This window comes from Rhinoderma darwinii, chromosome 2 (genome assembly GCF_050947455.1).
Source record: "Rhinoderma darwinii isolate aRhiDar2 chromosome 2, aRhiDar2.hap1, whole genome shotgun sequence".
In the NCBI taxonomy this organism is placed as follows: domain Eukaryota; kingdom Metazoa; phylum Chordata; class Amphibia; order Anura; family Rhinodermatidae; genus Rhinoderma; species Rhinoderma darwinii.
The window spans coordinates 476453162-476467958 of NC_134688.1; the positions used below are offsets into that span (position 1 = coordinate 476453162).

Here is a 14797-nt window from a genome sequence, read left to right on the forward strand (position 1 = left end):
ACGTTCTCCAGCGCTTTACTACACACCGCAAGAGTGATGATGTCTCAATATAGCAATGACCATCCATTCATATACATGTCATGGAAGAGAAATATCATGGAGAACACAGAGGGGATTCCAGCGACTCAAGACTTCCATTCAGAGGCGTGACAATAGTTTAATATATATACTGTATACGGCTGCCTAATATATACTTAAGGCAGAAGCGTAGCTATATGGGGTGCACACTGGGCCCTGGTGCCGGCACATTTTCGTCTGTGACATAAGACACCAGTAGTATAAATGTCCCATGGTGGGGGGGGGGGGGTTGTTATATATAATGTTCCCTCTAAGCCTTTGTGACTAGTGAGCGGACAGTGAGAGGCCTGGGCGCTATTTTCTCTAAACCGGGCGATACAGAGCAGAATGAAATAAATGTTACTATACAGGGTCCCAATAATTAACCATACGGCAGCCAGAGACACAAGGCCACATAGCATCCAGGTAAATAGTGTTATACAACATCCAGGTCTAGAGTAGTGAAGGGGTTAATGTCTGCCTCCCTGTTTGTCTAGTACACTGAAAGGGTTAATGGTTGCCTCCCTGGTGTTTAGGGCAGTGAAGGGGTTAATGTCAATACTCCTGGTGGTATACAGCAGTGAAGGGGGTTAATGCCAGACTCCCTGGTGGTCTAAAGTACTGGAAGTGTTAGTGTCAGCATCCCTGGTGGTATATGGCGATGAAAGGGTTAATGTCAGTATTCCTGGTGGTCTAGGGCAATGAAGGGGTTAATGTCAATACTCCTGGGGGTCTAGGATAGTGAAGGGGTCAATGTCCACATCCCTGGTGGTATACGGCTGTGAAGGGGTTAACGTCTGCATCCCTGGTGGTCTTTGGCAGTGACCAATCAGCTGCTTTCCCTCTGCTGCTTCCCCTTCCCCCCTGACACATGAGTCTCACACAAAGGCTGAGGCATAGAGACTGCAGCTGCATCCCCCTCCTCCTCCTCCTCGCTCCTACACCTCCTCCTCCTTCCCCTCCCCCATCTCCTCCCCCTTCTCCTCCTCCACCTCATCCTCCTCCCCCTTCTCCACCTCTTCCTCCTCCTCCACCTCCTCCCTCTCCTCCTCCACCACCTCCTCCCCCTCCTCCTCCTCCCCTCCTCCTCCTCTCCCACCTCCTCCTCCCCCTTCTCCTCCTCCTCCCCCTTCTCCTCCTCCTCACATGTGTCTTCAATTACTGTCTGACAATCAGATAAACTTTATATTGACGGGAGAGGTTTTTAACATTTACAGAGGTCCTGCAGACAGGAGAAGGGGAACTACAGGCTGCTGGAGGGTGAGGAACATGCCCCATTCGCTTAAAGAGGTTGTCCACTACAGGATAGGTGAGGGTCCAACACCCGAACCCCACACCAATCGGCTGTTCCGGCTGCCTGCAGGCACCGGATGTTATTGCACAGTATGCCGTGTACGGAGCCGGAAGCAGTTTGCTCCGTGCACAGCATAGTGGCCGTTCTGCAGAACTGCAGCTCCGGTCCTATTCACTTGAACAGTACTGCAGCCCGGCCGCTATTCTGTGACCGGAGACATCTGCTTCCAGCATAGACTTCCAGTGCCGGAGCAGCTGATCTGTGAGGGGTCCAGGTGTCGGACGCACTCCGATCAAACACTGATGACCTATCCTTTGGACAACGCCTTTAATAAGTTATATTACAAGTCGTACCGATTTTGTGATTTATGTTGACACTGAAGAATATTGCGGAGACTTCCTTTCCCGCCAGCTGATTCCCTTACCATTTTCAGTCCATGGTCTGTGCCTAGTATTGCAGCTCAGCTCTATGGAAGTAAATGGGGCTGATCTGCAATACCAAAGACCATGGAACGGTGTGGCGCTATTTCTGGAGGAAAGCAGTCAGGTATGTTTAATCATGTACAACCCCTTTAAGAGGTCTAGGGACTAAGCGGACCTCGAGGACGGGAGACGTGTACAATACTTCAGGCTGAGTAGGGACCCGGCCTCAGATTTCACATATATTGTGCCGCTTGAAATATTTCACCACTAATAATGACTATGAGTACCCAAAAGTAACCCAGTGAAAGGAAGTGGCAGACACTATAAAGAGGGACTATTCACAAGGTAAATATTACGTCTCCGTAAGACAGCGACAAAGAAGAAATCGTATTGTACCTGCCGTGCTGGAGCCGAGAAACACAACAAAAGCCGCTCCTTATGCAATTGCAACGCAACCAGCACAGCTCAATATAATCAATGCACCCCTATGGAGAGACACAAAGCAACCTGCAGAGGTTTGTCTATCCTGGACCGCCGCTTCCGCAGCATCCACCCGCAGTCATGGGGACGCTTCAATTGTTTAAGACGGGGATGTTTTATTTAAGATATTGATGCATTTACTTACAACTTCTTTTTAACACAACATAAATCTGCAGCTTGTTCATAGCTTCCTGAAGCTTTCAACCCTATCGCTGCCGGAACAATTTTCAAACTTTTATCAAATAAAAAATAACATTACAGCCCCACATTTAGGAAAGTAGACGCTTGACACATCGTAGAAATGTCACCCAGCACTATACGAACCTGGCCACCTTTCTCATTGGTGAAACGGGTGATAACAAGAAGAAAAGCTCCTGTATCCCCCCTGGGGTCACTGGAGGCCTTACAGGGGGAGAGATGACAATAACAGGCTGTGATCTTTCATCTTGCTCTCGCTTGCAGCTCCTCTTCCCCTACACAGACACAGCACCAGGAAGTTAAACATTTTATGCTATCTCCCGAATCAAATGAGTGCTGCGCCCCGAATATTACATACAGAATATTGAGCCTGGTATAATTAGAAATATTCTGGGCTTAAATAAGATACGATGGTCTAAACTCTAGCCCCTATATACTAGCAGCAGCAAGCATTTAAAGTCGTGACGCATTACATACGTCCTTGGCAGTGAAAAGGTTAAATAGGTTTTCTGATTTTATGTAAATAAAGCTTAATCATTATAGAATGAAAAGTTCTCCAAGTTTCTAATATATTTTGGGTTTCAATCCCCCACCATGTTCAAAATATCTGCTTGCTCTTCAGCGAATTGGAACATTCTTGACTCATAGCCCTGAAGTAATGAGTTCCTGACAGTGAAATACAATCAGAACCACTGGGAACTGTGCATGATATAACTCTGCTGCCCACGGCCACCACTAGGGGGAGCTAAATGAAAATGGATTTATACAGCTACTATGGCAGCTGTGAAAATCTCTATGCAGTGAGCTCCCCGTATAGGTGGCTGCAGGAAAATATCGCAAGTATCGCAAAGAGGGACAACTGCTGCGATGCGCGTAGCGGCAATTTTTTTCCCTGATAAGCCACACCTCTAATCCCGCCCAATCCCCGACCATACAAACCCGCTTCAGCACACACAGTATCATGCTTCCATAGTGCCTCCCACACAGTATAATGCCCTCATAGCTGCCACCATACAGTATAATGCCCTCTTAGATGCCCCATGCAGTGTAGTGCCCCCATAGCTGCCCCCATACAGTATAATGCCCCCATAGCTGCCCCATACAGTATAATGCCCCCATAGCTGCCCCCATACAGTATAATGTCCCCACAGCTGCCCCATACAGTTTAATGCCCCTATAGATTCGCCCATACAGTATAATGCCTCCATAGCTACCATCATATACTATATTGCCCCCACAGCTGCCCAATAATGTATAATACCCCTGTAACTTCCCCCATACAGCATAATGCCCCAATAGCTGCCCCATACAGCATAATGCCTCCCTAGCTGCCACTATACAGTATAATGCCCCTTAGCTGCCCCATACAGTATAATGCCTCATAGCTACCCCATACAGTATAATGCCCCCATAGCTACCCCATACAGTATAATGCCCCCATAGCTACCCCATACAGTATAATGCCTCATAGCTACCCCATACAGTATAATGCCCCCATAGCTACCCCATACAGTATAATGCCCCTTAGCTGCCCCATACAGTATGATGCCTCATAGCTACCCCATACAGTATAATGCCCCCATAGCTACCCCATACAGTATAATGCCACATAGCTGCCCTCATACAGTATAATGCCCCCTTAGCTGCCCCTAGTGCCAGTGCCCACATAGTGCCACAGTGCCTATGTAGATAGTGCCACACACAGTGCCCATGTAAACAGTGCGACAGTGTCCACTTTAGATAGTGCCACACCCCACTTAAAGGGTAACTAAACGTTCAACAAACTTCTGACATGTCATAGTGACATGTAAGAAGTTTTATTGGTGGGGGTCCGAGCACTCAGACCCCCACCAATCGATAAAATGAAGCTGCAGAACGGCTCGTGTGAGCGCTCAGCAGCTTCCTTTCTGTTCAGCTTTTTCCGGAAATCGATGTAGTGGAGTACGGACTCAATAGAAAGTCTACGAGCCCGTACTCCAGTACATCGGCTTTCCGGAAAAAGCCAAACAGAAATGATGCGGCTCAGCGCTCACGCGAGTGCTTCTGCCGCTTCATTTTATCGATCGGTGGGGGTCTCAGTGCTCGGACCCACACTAATAAAACTTCTGACATGTCACTATGACATGTCAGAAGTTTGTTGAATGTTTAGTTACCCTTTAAAGATAGTGCCACCCCCTCTATGTAGATAACGATACCCCCTCCCTGTAGCGATTGGAACTTCCTCTAGGGGCGGAATTCACAGCCAGAGCGTTGGCAGCACTGTGGTCGTGGATTTGTCTATAGGAGGAGCCACTAACTTCACTTTCCATATATGGACTGTGATAGCGTCGGCAACGCTCTGGCAGGGGATAACGCTATGGAGAAGCCACTGACGTCACTGTCCATATATGGATAGTGAGGTCAAGGGTTTCCCCAGGCTCAGCGCTTAAAGTAGCGCTGTGCTCTGAGAGTCCTCTGTAGTAATGCTGAAGCAGGGAGCTGATGGTTCTTCCCTGCTTTAGCATTGGGTTCAACTGTATTTGCGTCCTGAGGACGCAGATACAGTTGACACTGGGAGTCCAGGACATATCGCCGGCCTCCTGGGACAGCGGGACACCACCTAAATTCCGGGATTGTCCCGCTGAATCCGAGGATGGTTGGAAGGTATGCCTATACATTTATATATATATATATATATATATATATATATATATATATATATATATATATATAAATACATATTGAGGGTTTTTTTCATATGCAAATGATGTGTAAAAAGATAATTCCCTAAGGTGTTGCCTACTGACTGGGTAGTGTCTAAGGTGGCAAATATTCTGTGCCTATAGTGGATACAGAATGTATTTGGGTTTAACTATCCCCAAACCCCGAATATGGATTGTTAAACATGGGTACAATACACCCCTCTTGACGCCTTTGTCTGCAGCTGCATCTCCCTCCTCCCTCTTTCCAATCACAGCATAAAAAGCTCTGAGATCCAATGCTCAGCCCTTTGAATTGCTGGGAGTGTGTGTGTGTGTGCGTGTGTGTGTGTGTGTGTGTGTGTGAGTGTGTGTGTGTGCGTGCGTGCGTGCGTGTGTGTGTATATATATATATATATATATATATATATATATATATATATATATATATATACTGCCAATTAAATACAGGCGACCTGAAAAAAATACTGACTCCAGGCCAGAGCACCGATATAAATACAGGCCCTCTAAACGAATACAGTCCTCAGACTAGAGCCATCGCTTGGGGTAAAGGAGAACCCCAGAGCAGTCCCTAAATAAGTATAGACGCCCTAAACTATACAGAATCCAAACTGGACCTTATTAGATAAGTCAGACCCCCTAAGCTAATACAGATGCCAGCGGAAGCCCCCCCACCCGGACATTCTGGGTGCGGTCTTAAGGTTTGTTCACACATGACAGATTTGTTGCAGAAATTGTTGTGAATGTCCCATTTATCTGAATGGGGTTTGCAGAAATCCATGCACATGGAAACATCCACAAAAATTTTCAGGCACAAAAATTTCTGCAACAAACCTGCCATGTGTGAATATACCCTAACTGATCAACACAAGATTATTTAAAGGTGTATTTCCCCTTTAATGATGGTCTATGTAGGGCTGATCAATGTTATCTAAATAAAGCTTGATCATTGTATAATGATGAGTTTGTCTTTAATTTCTACAAAAAAATAAGATCTTTCCTTGCTGTCAGTGAATAAAACAATTCTTATTTATATTTAGAAGCTGAAAATCCTAAATGACCCAGCTGACAGCAATATGGACAAACAGCCCTAAATCCCTTCAATGGAACCTGTGCTGTTTGCCAATACAGGATGTGGGCACTGATAGCAATCCCTGTGACGTAATCATATTTGGGCGTCTGCCACTTTTCTTTGGACTTGTATTGTGCCGTTCCTCTGTTATTCCTCCTGGAAATGTATGAATAAATAGATAACTCAGTGTTATTATTCCCCTAGTCAAAGGGGCATTTCTACACAATCTCATTCTCTCTGCAACGATTGGACAGTATCACTGTGTAGGGACACCCCCCCCCCCAACTGGTAACGCCCAGTTGGAAATGTATGCATATATTTCCAGGAGCAATAACAGAGGAACAGCACAATGCAAAGTTTTAATAAAAGATTCTCTAGAATTGTTATTTTATGGGGAATGCAAATTTTTACTAAAACAAAAATAGGAGGGTTGAAAAGGTTTGCTGTAAACTTAGGTACTCTTTTAGGACACACACACACACACACACACACACACACACACACACACACACACACACACACACACACACGGGTATTAGGGCCCCTAGTTTTTACAAAAAATGCAAGTCTGGTTGTTGAGATTTTTTTGGGCTGCATTTGTTGGATTAGGAAATAGAAAATTGCTTGAATGGTGTTTACATGCTGCTATATTTCCCACTCACTCAAGAATAATTTGGCTCCCGAATATTTTTACATAAAAAGATTGAAAAGGAAAAATGCCCCAAAATCTGCCCTGTGTGAATAAAAAACTGACCAAAACTTTCAGGGCAAAAAACAGTTTTTTGATCTCTGGAAAAAGGGAAATGGAAATTTTTGAAATTCCTATTAGAATTTTTGATTTTTATTTGATGTAATTTTAAATCACAGCTGGCAATATCTATAGTATTTTTGTGTCACTTTTTGTTTGTATATATATATATATATATATATATATATTAAAAAAATACCCCCCAAACATCATATCTATTTGTTTTTTTTTATTTTTGGGCCGATTGTCAACCACAAGACTATTCTCAACCACAAGACTATCCCCATGTGTGAATCCGGTCTTCATCTTTGAGGGCAAAAAAAGGCTGGCAATCCTATAACTGCTAATTCTAAAACTTGGCTGAGCCGTCCTGGATGACACGGCGCCATCTGTAGTCCTGGAATTCCTGTCTCATAGTAACCTGGCTGCCAGTTCTGGAGATGACGGCTGTCCGCTACCGCGCAGACGCTGCCCGTGCTTAATCTCCATAAATTAGTGGCTGAGGATCTAGTATTAATATTAGCCATGTGCTAAATGCATCACCGAGCCAGAGACGAGCTCAACTACACCGAGCTCAGACAGGAATTTATTTTTTCTGTATCTTTTTTTTTTTATTTATTTTTTGTTGATTTATTTTTGTCTTTTTTATGCTGGTTTTTGCTTCCTTCGTAGACAACACACCAAAAACATCATAAACAAGTGCTTTAAAAACTGCAACATGGGTAACAATCAGGGTATGTTCACACTGCCTATTTTCGACCGTTTTTCGGGTCCTAAACGCCCGAAAAACGCCCGAAAAATCGGAAGCAGAAAGCCTCCAAACATCTGCCCATTGATTGCAATGGGAAAAATGGCTTTCTGTTCTGACGGGCCGTTTTTTTTTTACTTGGCCGTTTTGAAAAACGGGCAAGTAAAAAAAACGGCTGCGAAAAAGAAGTTCATGTCACTTCTTGGGACGTTTTTGGAGCCACTTTTCATTGACTCTATAGAAAAACAGCTCCAAAAACGGCCGTAAAAAATGCAGCGAAAATCACGGGTGGCTTAAAAAACTTCTTATAATCAGGAGCTGTTTTACCTTGAAAACAGCTCCGTATTTTCAGACGTTTTTGAGTTTGCGTGTGAACATAGCCTTACACTTTTTGGTGCGAATGGGTTTATAGGTGGAAAAAGCCCGTAAAAACATCACGCGTATCACTGTGTTTTCGAAAAAAAACGCCACTGGGAAAAAAATCCCCCTAAATTTGGCACAAATAAAAATAAATTGGATGACATTTATTAAGCAGTGTTGGCTCAAGTCGCTAAAATGTCACAAGTGACCAGTAAAATTGATGTTTCTCACCGTCTGCAAAATTTGGCAAGCGAAAAAAGTGGTCGTGGATTCCACATTTTCTGCAACCAAAACATAAAACGCAACGAAAACCAGACTAAAACGCTGCGTGTGCGTCCGGTCCAGCCTAAGGTTATGTTCACACTTGGCATTTTTTTGGTGGATATTTTTTATTTGTTTTGACTAAGAAATTTTCATATAATTCCCTTCCCAAACATCCCCTTCCCTTCTTCTTTAAGGCCCCATGCGCACGACCGTATTTTTCACCCGTAGAAGCCTATGGGCGCTTCCGTAATTACAGACGTTTACGGATGTGCATCCGTAGTCGTCCGTAATTACGGAAGCGTTGCTATGCGACGCCAGGGGATTACCCTAGATTCCTCTCTGTTTTTTTTTGTGGATCCGTAAATACGGATGCATTACGGATACACTACGGAACGTATTTATGGACACCCTTCCGTATATGCGGCCGATTTACGGATTACCATAAATGATGACGGATCCGTATTTACGGTCAGTATTTACGGATAGATGAAAAATACGGTCGCGTGCATGGGGCCTCAGGGGTTTTCTAGTTTTATGTAAATTATTGCTTAACCACTGTATACCGAAAATCTCGGAAACTTTTTAATATACTTTGTGTTTCAATTCCTCGCCTTTTTAAAGATCTCTGCTTGCTTTCAGTGAAAGAACATTTTTGTTTAAAAACCCATCCTGTCTGTCCTGCTCTCAAAGCTGCTTGGCGTGTAACAATGTATCAGTATGGACCAGTTCATTACCTTGTGGACACCCCTGAAAAAAGCTTTCACTTCAAGGGAACCCCTTCTCACATTGCTACCTTAAAGGGAAGGTGTCATGATTTATTTATTTTTTAATTATGTTACTTTTAATAAAATATAAACAAAACATTTATTTATTAGTGTTGTGACGTTCTACTTTTTACTATATTCAATGGGGGCTGCCATTTTTTTTGTAATCTCTGTATGTGTCGATTAACGACACATACAGAGATGGAATACGGCACATACATCCCCATAGAGAATGCGAACGGGAGCCGTTCCATTCACTATGGTGTACGCCGTGTGTGTGGGAAAGGCGCATGCGCCGCTCCCACACAGACCAAAACAAAGCTCGTTCGTAGAGCGAAATCTGCCGCCATTTTCGTGTGGACCAGAAGCCGCTGCCGGACAGTAAGATGACGACTTCCGACCGCGGCTTCCGGCCATATGTTCAACTAAGCAAAGGCGCAAGGAATAGGAGCAGAGGTAGCAGCGGCAGGAGCAGGTAATTTATTTTCGTGTATGTTCATGTGTGTATTATGTTTATGTTATACTGTCTGCTGAGCCTTGTATCTAATCCTCCTACACTGTACATTCGCTCAAAAAATGGCGGCACACAGTGTAGTAGGAGGTTTGAAGATTCAACCCCCTCCTTCTCCTGGCACTAGCCAGAAGAAGGGAGGGGGGATTGTGTGAGGACACTAGAGCGAGTGTGTCCACCCCAAATTTGCAGCATAAATCAATGAGGTTGCTTTACCACAGTGACCATGCTGCAATTTGGGGAACTGCTCCCTCTAGTGGTCAGCACATGGAAATGTTATAAATTAGAATCTAATTTATAATATTTCCTGACTTGTGAAAAAATTAAAAAAATTAAAACAATGTGTAATTACTTAAATAATAATTGTTTACCTGAAAAAAAATAAAAAATTCTAGCGACACATTCCTTTTAAAGTGGTTCTCCAGAATTAGAAAAAAATTGCTACTTTCTTTAAAAAACAGCGCCATATCTGTCTACAGGTTATGAGTGGTATTGCAGGGCACAGCCTCATCCACTTCAATCGAGCTGAGATGCAAGACATAACCCATGGACAGGTGCAGGGCCGGCTCCAGGTGTATGTGGGCCCTGGGGCGACACAGATATTTTGCGGGGGAACTCACGACGGCAGTAAAACATCAGAAAACTGTAGTTTGTGCCCCCATCAGTGGCGTAACTACCGCCGTAGCGGCTGCTACGGGGCCCGCGGCATGAGGGGGCCTGTGTCGCCCACCGGCACGGGCCCCCACCATGGCCGGAGGCTCCGCTAGCAGCCGCTATGGCTGCTACAGCGGGACGCCACTGAACACTACGGCAGAGCAGGGAGGTATCTCCCCGCTCTGCCATTAAACATAAGACATGTATCCCCTCTCCACAGGACAGGGGATACATGTGTGATCGCTGGCAGCGATAGGGAGAACGGGGGACCGAAAGTCCCCTGAAGTTCTCCATCACAAACCTCAGACTTCCGGGGTCTGTGTCGGCAGCTCCGTAGAAATGAATGGAGCGCCAGTCGCGCTTGTGCGCATGCGTGACCCGCGCTCCTTTCATTGTTATTGAGCCGCGCAGACTCCGGAAGTCAGAGGTTAATCATGGAGAACTTCAGGGGACTTTCAGTCCCCCGTTCTCCCCATCGCTGCCGGCGATCACACATGTATCCCCTATCCTGTGGGTAGGGGATGCATGGCGTTACCTACAGGGGGGGGACTCTGCATGGTGTTGCCTACAGTGGGGGGACTCTGCATGGCGTTACCTACAGGGGGGGACTCTGCATGGTGTTGCCTACAGGGGGGGACTCTGCATGGTGTTGCCTACAGGGGGGGACTCTGCATGGTGTTGCCTACAGGGGGGGACTCTGCATGGCGTTACCTACAGGGGGGGGACTCTGCATGGCGTTACCTACAGGGGGGGGACTCGGCATGGCGTTACCTACAGGGGCGGGACTCTGCATGGTGTTATCTACAGGGGGTGGGGCTGTATGGCGTTATCTACAGGGGGGGCTGTATGGTGCTATCTACAGGGGAGCTGTATGGCGTTATCTACAGGGGGGCTGTATGGCGTTATCTACAGGGGGGGGCTGTATGGTGCTATCTACAGGGGGGGCTGTAAAAAAGGCACTATCTACAAGGGGGGGGGGCTGTGTGACACCCAGGGGAGGGGGGCCCCAGTCAAAAGTTTGCTATGGGGCCCAGTCTTTCCTAGTTACGCCCCTGGCCCCCATATAGAAGTTGTGCCCCCATATATTTAGTTCCCCCTATAGTGCCACAGTGCCCCTTGTGGGTAGTGCCACACAACCCCCCCATAGGCAGTGTCACACAGCCCCCCTCATAGGTAGTGCACCAAACCCCACCTCCCTGTAGGTAGCAGTATTGGGGCTCCCTCTCGGAGCGGAATCCCCGGCAAGAGCGCCGGCAACGCTCTGGTCAGGGATTCCACTCCTGGAGGAGCCATGATGGCAGCATCAGCACCTGGCGGCCGAGTGGGCACCCCCAAGCACTTGCCCGGGTTCCCCTGGAGGTGGAGGCTGGCCCTGGACAGGTGTGGCGCTGTTTCTGGAAGAGAACAGCCATGTTTTTCTAAACCTAAATAACCTTTAAAGAAGATTAGATTGGTGTAGGAGTGGGTAGAGCATTTGCGAATTTTATCTTTGCCTGCCACCATGCCAAACATCTTTTCCAGGCTGAAATCAGTTTTCCAACCTTACAGCAGGTTCCAAGGGTCTAGACGGCAGCACAAATCTCTCTCCTGTCCTGCACTGACCTAAAATGATACATTGTAACAAGCCCAGCAGCTGTATGATCAGAACGATTGTAAATAAAAAGGTTTCCACTCACTGACAGTAAGCAGAGGTCTTGAAAATTGTGAAGAATGGAACTCGAATATATTAAAAAGTTGCAGCCTTATATCTACCGATCTTGTCCTGCATTTCTATAGGTTTTGTGTATGGCAGAACATCTGGTGCCACAATAGCCTCGCTGTTTATACCCTCATATATATCATTATAACTCTGCTGTTTGTCGGTTTGGATGGATGTGATCCGGGATGCTGTCGTCCACGCTTCTTTATATTCCATTTTACCTCGGATATTAAATACAAAGTTTCCGGTTGTGGGGAATGATCATTCTCTGGTAATGTTTAATGTGCAGGTTCCGTGATATGTGAGCGAATGTCCCACCAGGGACCAGGCGCAGGCGGTAAATCACCTTCCTCCTGTCCGCTCCTCACATCTGTTGCTTCCTAACAGCTGACAATGAAGAACTTGGCAGGTTCACATCCCTGTGCATTATATTATATTACATGCTCTGAGGTTAACAGGTCAGGGGTGTAGCTGGGGGAGGGGCTGGTGCGACATATGCCCTGGGTACCAGGTGGGGGCAACAAGCTACTCGACCTTGGCCAGGGTATTTGCAGCAAAATTGATCTCTGAGGGCACAATGGAAGATGAGTTATGCCCGGACCCCTTAACTAGGGCAGGTAGTGCCACTTAAAGGGGTGTTACATTAGGAAATTACCTTTCCATGCCTTATTAGGGCATGTGGACATCATAGATGGGGACCCCCCGCTTGATACGCCCCTCTATGAGCCACAGCGGAGAGTCGCTAATACTCCACCAGACTCGGGCTGTCCGTGGACGCGCCATTAATCTGATTGGCCTACATTTACTACTACAATTCTGGGTGCTTTTGACTTCTATACAAATCAGCTGTTTGCCAGGACGACTGCCATACAAAAACGGGGTGTCTATGATGAGATAACCTGTTCAGAGGGAGATGTCTAATATACACCGTGTCTTGGCTGTAGTGAATATTTATTCTGCTTGCTCTAGGGTTGCTATGGTAGCTTCAATAGACTAACTGCATGGAGTTCCTGTCATGTGACCTCAACTTTCACAAGTGTGGAGGTCACATGACAGGAAGTTCATGCACAGAGGAGTAAATCTGAACATATTACCATGGCAACCCCAGAGCAAGCATAATATCTGTATGACTGGAGACCAGAAGGAGACTATAAATAATGTCAAACATACCGATTTTCACCCAGCTTTCCCATAAGCAGATGTAACTCAGAAAAAAATGGATTAATAGAATTTTTAACAAAATCTACGAAAAACTTTTTGAAAAATGTGTCTGGACTGGTTGTCCTTTAAACAGTCAGATTCCCTTCCCGGGGATATTTAACACAACGTCAACAACCGGCTTGATCCAATTTAATTACTTTTTCCATTGTTTCCTGGAAGACGTTTCATTCAGGACGGAAGGTGTCTCTAATCCGCCCTGGACGGGGGTTTATAAATCCAGCTCCACATTTAAGCAGCTGCCATCAGCAGATAAAGTGGAGAAATCAATGGATCTATTGTCCCCAGTCACCTGGGACGGCCGGGGGGGTGGAGGCGACTATTATTGCACTTGGTAATTTGCTGGACACTCTCCTGGGTTCACTATTCAGGATCAGGACAATGACCGCTGCAGCAGGTGGGGGCTCGTTTTAACCCAGGAATTAGAGTATTTTCTATCGTGAATCGGAGAGAGAGCGGAGAGCAGAGGATCACAGAAGATCACTGCCTTTTATTGCTCTAATGCATCTAAAATGAAAAATGAGGGGGCGGAGCTAACCGCACTGTGAGATGGTCGCTTGATCCCGGCGCTCCTCACTGAGACGCAGACTTCCACGGCTGGAGGGCTTTTAAGTACACGATAATGGTCCGTACAAGTCGGGACAAATCGTGTGACTCCCGGGGGACCCCGAAAACCGGTAAAACGCAGTCGGAGATGGAGAAATTCCTCCATAAAAAGCATCTCTCCCCGGCCGGGAAAAGCAAGATGGCGCCGGAGAAATCACTCCCGCCGGAAATAAGCCGCGACGATGATTCTGATGAAGAGAGCTCCTGTACGCACTCTGATGCTGGAGGTGGGTCAGATCCATTACCTATCACTAGAGCTTTCTTGAAAAAAGCACTGGCTAGCGCGATGTCCCCAGTATTAAAGGAACTGTCTTCCATTAAAGCGGACATACAGCATGTGGGGCAAAGAGTGGCAGTACTGGAGGACACTCAATCCGCCATTATGCAACAAGTGGAGGCCGTGCAAGGTGCAGTAGCTTCACATGTCTCCCATCTAAATCATACTTATCTACAGTTGGAGGATCAGGAGAACCGCAGCAGGCGGAAAAATGTCAGGTTGAGAGGCATCCCAGAGACGGTATCCACAGAGGAGATCTTGCCAACAGTGAGGATCATTTTCTCGACCATTCTGGGACAGGAAAAAGCGGCGCAGGTCATTATTGAGAGAGCCCATCGGGCATTACGACCTAAGCCATCTCGAGACGAACCTCCCAGAGATGTTATCTGCGGTCTGCTCAATTTTTTGGACACGTCTGCCATTCTCTCGGCTGCACGAGTGATTCCCGACTTGGCATTTGAGGATAGCAAGATACTGGTCTTCCAGGATCTAGCTGCCAGCACCCTGGCCAAAAGACGGCTGCTGAAGCCTTTGACCGAAGCTTTGAGGCTAAGGAAGATACCCATGCGATGGCTGTTCCCGTTCGGCCTGGCGATCCTGAGGGAGGGTCGACAGATCACTATCAGGACGCCAGAAGACCTCGCTAAAGCCTGGCCGAAAATAGGCATGGAGAAAATCGACATACCGGACTGGATGCCGATACAGCGAGATGTCCCGACATGCGAG

The 14797-nt window shown here is 46.4% G+C and overlaps 1 protein-coding gene across 1 annotated transcript in view; it reads right to left on the reverse strand.

Moving 5' to 3' along the window:
• GAP43 (growth associated protein 43) overlaps positions 1-14797 on the reverse strand; it is an 80304-nt gene that overhangs the window by 39002 nt on the left and 26505 nt on the right. The window lies entirely within an intron of this gene.